Source organism: Myotis davidii, unplaced genomic scaffold, assembly GCF_000327345.1.
Source record: "Myotis davidii unplaced genomic scaffold, ASM32734v1 scaffold395, whole genome shotgun sequence".
In the NCBI taxonomy this organism is placed as follows: Eukaryota; Metazoa; Chordata; class Mammalia; order Chiroptera; family Vespertilionidae; genus Myotis; species Myotis davidii.
The window spans coordinates 4,735,460-4,742,858 of NW_006287904.1; the positions used below are offsets into that span (position 1 = coordinate 4,735,460).

Below are 7,399 nucleotides of genomic sequence, written 5' to 3' on the forward strand. Positions count from 1 at the left end.
GCAGGGGAAGGAGCGTATCAGAGAGGCCATGAACTCATTTGGCTTCCTCCAGCATTATGGGTTTTCATGACATCGAGTCAAGGTCCCAGTTCCTTGATTTAATGATCATGTATAATGCGGGCACCTGTGAGGGCATCTGGGGAGAGCACAGGCCAATCAGAGATGCAGGTCACGGCCGAACTCCTGAGGGATCTGGAAGCGAGAACTGATGCAGACTCAATGCTGGGAAGAGAGGGAATGTGTCCCAGGGGATGGGGCACGGACAAGGGTGTGTTGAGCAGGGAAAACCTATTTGGACAGTAATCCAGGTTGCAGGACAACTGTCGCCATCAAGGCAAAGAAGCCAGAGGCATTCAAGAGGCAAAATAGTGGAGGTGTTAGGAATAGACTCTGGAGCCAGCCTCGCTGCTTGCTGGCTGTGTGACTTCGGATCAGCGTCCTCATCTATACAATGGAGGCAATGATAGTTCCTGCCCCTTGTGTCTGCAGTGTGATGAATTGTGTTTGTGACAATAGATTCTTTCCTAATAGCGTATGTCAAATGCTTAGAATGGAGATAAGAAAGTGCCTTGGCTTGCCTATTATAATTACAGGGATTTCTTTAGAAGGACCACATTTTCTGCGAGTGCTCACGCAGGAGCCAGCCTCGTCCCCAATGAGTTGACATTCAAGTGCAGTCATATGACAAGTCTGTTCTCTACTTGGAAATGGCAATATTGTTTCAATAGAGGGCAGTGGCCCACAGCGTATCTCTCTGGCGCCTTCAAATGGAAACTGCCAACAAGGCCAGCTTCCTGACCTGGTGGGGACTCAGGACCACGGAGGTTCAGCCCTTGTGTTAGGGTTCCCTCTTCCCCAGGGAAAATGTGGGTGTATCCGGATTCACAGTTCTCTCTTTTAACTTTGATGAATTCAATGATCTTCTCATTTAAAAAATAATAATAACCAAGGCTGCGGTTCGTGGAGCCACCTCTGAGTGGCAGTCAGTGACCAACATCCCATTTCCACCATTCAAGTCTGCAAGGCCTTTGTCTCCCATTTCAAAGCTAAGGACCCTGAGGCTCAAGTGTCATCAGAATTTGCCTAAATGACAGGATTCCCTGGAGCATAAAAATCTGAGCCCTGGGCAGTGGTACTCAATCTTGCTGTACCTGGAATCACTGGGTGAAACGAAGATGGGGGTGTAGGGGAGGAGGGGAGTGACTTTGGAAAATCCTGCCAGTGCAGGCCTGCCCTCCAGGTCAATCAAACTGAAACCTCCCGCTGTGGGACCAAGACATCAGTGTTTTCAAACTTCCCGAGTGAGTTAGTGTGGAGCCCAGATTGAAAGCTACCCATTCGGAAGAGGTTGGTCTGGTTCCCAAACCTGACCAATCAACCCCTAATATCATGCCTGGAACATTTTTGCACAGAATTGGATGGAATGTTCTCCTCACCATGGCCTGCTGCAACATCGGTGATCTGCGCCAAGAGAATACATAGGTATGTTCTTGAAAACTCCAGTATGCATGCATTTAGTTTACGTAAGTGACACTGTGCCATCAAATATCACTTGGGATGCTTTTTAAAATTCAGTATGATATTGTTGTTTTTAAATATATTTTTATTGATTTCAGAGAGGAAGGGAGAGATGGAGAGAGAGAGAGAGAGAGAAACATCAATGATGAAAAAGAAACATTTTTCGGCCACCTACTGGGAATCGAGCCTGCAACCAGGCATGTGCCCTTGACCGGAATCAAACCCAGTACCTTTCAGTCTGCAGGACGATGCTCTAGCCACTGAGCCAAACCAGCCAGGGCAGCATGATGTTTTTTTGAGCTAGACCCATGCAGCTGTAGTAAAAGTACTTCTGACTTCTGCCTTGTCTTCCTGCGTGTCCATGTACCAACATTTTATGTGTCCGTTTCCTACTAACAGACACTCCAGACTTTGCCACCAACTACGCTGCCCTGAGCATCTTCCCGCTGTCTTCTGGTGACCTTAGCCAAGTTCCTCTGGGTGCGCAGCCTAAGAGTGGAGCTGCCCAATCAGAGGGAACGTGCAGCCTTAAGTTATCCCCGCTTGTCTTCAGGACACTACACCAATTCACACTCCCACAGGCTCGCCTCCTGGGGCCTCTCTTTCCCCATCCTTGTCAGCCCTTGACATTCTCTGTGGTAGGTCCCCAGAAAGCAGCCAGGCCAAGAGATGTTATGAGGGTTTTAAGAAATTCTATTGCGCTCTCTCACAGTAGGCTGAGACCAGTGTGTGGGTGTCAGCCCCAAGGGGATGGTTGGGTTCTCTTATCTAGGGCGGAAGCATGCAACATAGGGTCAGGTTGCGGCAGCGCCAGACAGTCAAGCAGAGGGAATGGCGGGGAGGGCACGAGTGGGGCAAGGGAATTAAGGGAGGAGAGGCCACAGGTCAGTCAGGCGAAGGGGGATTCATCTTATCTTGCTTCTGCAGGCGCCAGCTGTCTGCCCCGAGCTATGGGAAAAGGCTTCTAACAAATTCTATTTCAGAAAACATGTCCAAGTAGGAGAGATTAGGAGCTGTTCATCCTAACAATCTGACTTTCTAATTTTTGCCCAACACATGGGTTAAAAAATGACAGCTGACAGCTTTAATTTGCATACACCCGAGCCTTCCTGACTTGAATTCACAGCTATTCCATGACTTGCCTCTCGCTACCTCTGTAGTCACACCTGCCCCCACCGTCTCTAACCCCTGGCAACCATGCCTGCTTTCCATGTCTATGGCTTTGTCATTTCAAGAGTGTTATGTAAATGACATTGCACAGTACGTGACCTTTTGAGAGTGCTCTCTTTTTTTTCTTTTTCTTTTGTTTTACTAATCATAAAACCCCTGAGTAGTAGTCCATGATATGGAATTTAGCCATTCATCTATTAAGAGACATTTTGGTTGTTTCCAGGTTGGGGCTATTAAGAATAAACTTTCTATAAACATGTATAGTTTTTTTGTGAAAACATGAGTTTTTATTTCTTGGTCATAAATGCCTAACAGTGCAGTTGTGGGATCATACAGCATGTGTTCTGTTTTTTTTAGAGGACGACCCAGAACAAGGCAAGGATGTCTCTTGTATGTTGACTCTGATGAATCTTCCAACCCATGAAAATGGTATGTCTCTCCATTTATGTAGATGTCCTTGCTTTACCTGCATTTTGTAGTTTCAGCATACAGTGGGGCCCTGACCTACGAGTTTAATTAGTTCCGAGACCAAGCTCGTTAAGGAACTCGTTAAGGAGCTAGTTAACGCAAATTACTCTACCAACTCACTGCAAAAAAACTCGTTAGTCGGGACATTCGTAAGTTAAGGCCCCACTGTACCTGTTTTGTACACATTTTGGTGATTTATGCATAAGTGTTTCTTTCTTAAGAGAAATGTTATACATTAATTGTACATTAATTTTGCTTTCCACACTTCTATTGCTACTGCATAGAAATACAATTGATTTTTTTACATGTTGCTCTTGTATCTGCAGCTTTGCTTATTATTCTAGGAATCGTGTCAGTTTTTTGTTTTTGTTGTTTTTTTAATATTCTTTGGTATTTTCTATGTAGACCATCTTGTCCTCTCTGAACAGGGAAGTTTTATTTCTTCCTTTCAAATAAGTATTCCTCCCGCCCCCGCCCCCTTATTCAGCTGTCTAGGACTTCCAGCACTAGACTGAATAAGAGTATTGATAGCTGACATCCTCGCCTTGTTCTCAGTCTTATGGGGAAACACTCAATCTTTCACCTTTAATATGAGGTTAGCTATAGGTTTTTAAATAGATATTCTTTATCAAGTTGAGGAAGTTTTCCCATCCCTGGTTTTTCTGAGAGTTTTATCACAAATGGCTGTTGAATTTCGTCAAGGGTTTTTTTCTATATCCATTGATATGATCATGTGATTTTTCTTCTTTAGCCTTTCAATATAGTGGATTACAACATTGACTTGAAGTCAATCTCTGGAATAAACCCCATATGCTACTGGCTAATGTTTTGCTACGGATTTTATTCATGTACATGTGTGAGGGATAGTAGTCTGTAGTTATATTTATTTTTGTACTTTCTTTGTCTAGTTTTGGTATCAGGTTGATACCAGTCTCACAACATGAGTTGGGAAGTGTTCTCTCTTCTTTAAACATTTGGAAGAATTCTCTAGTCAAATTATCTGAATCTGGAGACTTCTTTCTTGAGAGTTTTAAATTATGACATCAGTTTCCTTAATAGTTGTCAGGCTAATCAAGTTATTTCAAATTGGTGAGTTGTGGTAGTCTGTGTTTTCTGAAGAATTAGTCTACTTCCCTAAGCTGTAGAGCTGTTCGTAGGATTTGATTATTATTTATTGGTGGCTGCAGAGTCCGTAGTGCTATCTTCTACTTCACTCCTGGTATCAGTCATTTGTGTCTTTCTCTTTTTTGTCATTCTTCTAGAGGGTTATCACTTTTATTGATCTTTTCAACCAGCATAAATTTTTTTTTATCTCATTTCACTGTTGGTTTTTGTTTTCAATTTTATCATTTCTGCTCTTATCTTTATTTTTCCTTCTTTCTACTTAACTTGGATTTATTTTGCTTTATTCTCTATGTTTTTAAAGTAGATATTTATGTGAGACATAATGTAGGCATCTAGTGCTATAAATTTCCCTCTCAGCACTGCTTTAACAGTTTCCCACAACATGTGATGTGTTGTATTTTTATTTTATTCAATGTATTTTTTACTCCCCTAGAGACTTCTTTGATCCTTGGAGTATTTAAAAGTATGCTATCTAGTTTCCAATAACTCACTTGGTGAAGATTTTCAGGCACAGTAACTTGGTTTACTATTTTATTTTATGTTTTTCCAGCTGATAATTTTATAGTGATGATGGGCTACAAAGAGAACCACATCTTTTGTTATTGAAGGAGCCTGGAACTTGGTGAGCTAACTTTGTTGACATGGAAACATATATAAAACCACACATCCATTCATACATACATACATACATACATACATGACATTCTTATACCACACTTAACCAGCAGAGCTCAAACTCTCATTTTCAAAAAACAAAACAAAAAAAAAACACCCAAGAAACAGGAAAAGGAAGAATAAAAATACCAGGTCAGCAATGCATCTCTAAAAAACTTAAGCCAAACCAGAAACCTCTGGCGGAAATATCAGATTTGGGGGTGACCATACACAAGCTGTATTTCTTGTAGGTTAGCAACACTCACCTCTAAGCCAATGTCCTCCCCTCCTCCCTCATCCCTGCCCCCATCATAGCAAAATCAATCCACCCATTCTGCTTTGAAAATTTGAAAAAATGAAGGGCACTCCATTTAACACAACAGTGGAATGGAAATTTCAGGAACTAAAGATGTATCACATAGAAAGAAAGGTCGACAGCAATTCAATGTCTGACAGATGATAATTCCCTTCTCTAATGGCATGAGCTGAGGAGCATGGATGTAGTCTATTTATGGGTTGCATATGAAAACATATAAATATCTTTATAAGGCCTTTCCCTAGCCATCTGGTAACTATTTCTGCCTGCCTGGTTTTATGGTTTCATTTCTTACACTTAAACCATACCAAGTGGGGCTTTATTTACATATCTGGCAGTGTCTAGCGTCACACAGAAGCCAAGCCAGAGAGGGGGATCTTTGGACTCTCAGCTCCAATTGTAGAGTGAGGGAGGGAACCCCACCTTCCCTGCTTAAGCTAAGGGCACCCAATCAGTTTAGGCCAGGGCTTTGCAACCTCGGCGCCATTGCCACGTTGGCAATTTTCTTTCATGCGAGTTTGTCCTGTTTGGCTCCATCCTTGGCCTCTACCAGCTAGATGTCATGAGCTTCTCCCCGGTTGTAATAACCAAAAATTCCCCCAGACGAGAGAGACACTCGTTGAGACAGATGCCTCCTCACTTCCTATTCTGGATGTTGTAGAAGCCATGTTGGCCGGAGCCATAGCAGCCTTCTTGCCATCCTGAGGAGTGCAGCCACAGAGAGGCTGCGGCTGGGGTAAGAGACAGAAAGGACCCTGGCTCTTGGTGACATTGCCGAGTTGCCGCACCAGCCCTGGCATTGTCTTCCTGAGGGAAATCAGCAGCCTCCGCTACCTAAGCTGTTGTAGCCATGGGCTCTGTCCCTTATAGCCAAGAGTATCGCAGTGAATCCACTGATCACCCTATTCCTCTACTGAGACCTTCACTAGGTCTCATTCAGTATGAATTTCAAACTCCTTCGTTTAACCCGAAGGCCTTTGCCTCCCTCTCCTCGTGTCTCACCAGTCCTCTCCTTTTGAGCCATAATTGGAGTCCTTCGAACCAGCCCTGATTCTCACATTGGCTGATCTTCTCCACCTCACGTCCTTCCTTCTTTTGTCTTCCTGTTCATTTCTACTCACCTTCCAAGAGTTAGCCCATGTCAGTTTTCCCTGGAAGTGAAAACTTCCAGTGCTCCCAAAGTGTGGAGAATTCTGGACGTTTCTGGTACCACGAATGACTAAACAGACACCCGAGAAGCTTGGGGCCCCTGGAAGACTTCCCTGTATCTCCATGAGATGCTTTGGAAGCATGAACCCACAATTACTTAACACTCCTCTCACTTGGAGTGGTCATGTGTTTCCATGGGCGGGGAGCCGGGCCTCTGTGGCTTCTTGTACCAAGACAGAGTGCTGGCTGGCTGGTCCAGGGCGAGTGCTGTTGATCGGCTCACCAGGTGGCCTTCGTGGTAAGGATGTGCCGTGTGTGAGATGAGCTGGCCAAAACCGAAGGCATCGGGGACCCAATTCAACCCAAAGAGGCTGCGCATCTTCCCAGCCTCAAACCCTGACAGTCCTGCCTCTCACGCTACACACCTCATCCGCTCTGACTCAGCGGGCGGCCCAGAATGTGCACTACGGCGTGTGTTCCCCGGCACCTGGCGTTCAGCCCTGGGTGACTCCTACTCATCCTGCAGAACTTTGATATCACCTCCTCTAGGAGGCCTTCCTTGCTCTCCAAGGCTGGTGTGCTCAGAGCCAGCCACGCACAGGGCACTTACCACCCTGCATCCCGATCGCCCATTTCCACACCTGTGAGCCTTGAGCATCTTAGAGGCAAGGAACCCGATTTAGTCCTTCTCGAGCCCTCTGCACCTAAAATAATGCCAGGCCTGACATGGCACAGTCAGTGTGGTGGGTGCTGTAATCCTCTGCAATTCATCTAGGGAAACTGAGGCACCAAAACTACAGGGGCACTGAATCCTGAAGACCGAGTTGAAACCCTAGCAGCCTAGTTCCAGCGCCCCTGATGTTAAGTTCACTGCTTGGCTTCCTCCTTCTGAGCCGCCTAGACACTTGTTACAAAGGCAGAGGCCGGCCTGGGTCGGGTAGGGCCTGGGAAACCTCGTTCATCATGAGCCCCAGACAGCACTGTGTCCACACCAGCTTC

At 45.0% G+C, this 7,399-nt stretch overlaps 1 protein-coding gene across 5 annotated transcripts in view; it reads left to right on the forward strand.

The window, feature by feature from the left end:
- The window catches only part of XCR1 (chemokine (C motif) receptor 1), a 49,305-nt gene that overhangs the window by 23,129 nt on the left and 18,777 nt on the right, over nt 1-7,399 (forward strand). For 4 of the 5 annotated variants that reach the window (XM_015561282.1, XM_015561278.1, XM_015561281.1 and 1 more), the window contains one exon: nt 3,046-3,117. The gene's annotated coding sequence lies outside the window, so the exon portion shown is untranslated. Of the gene's footprint in view, nt 1-3,045; nt 3,118-4,831; nt 4,904-7,399 lie in introns of all 5 variants that reach the window. The other variant, XM_015561279.1, reaches the window with a different exon arrangement.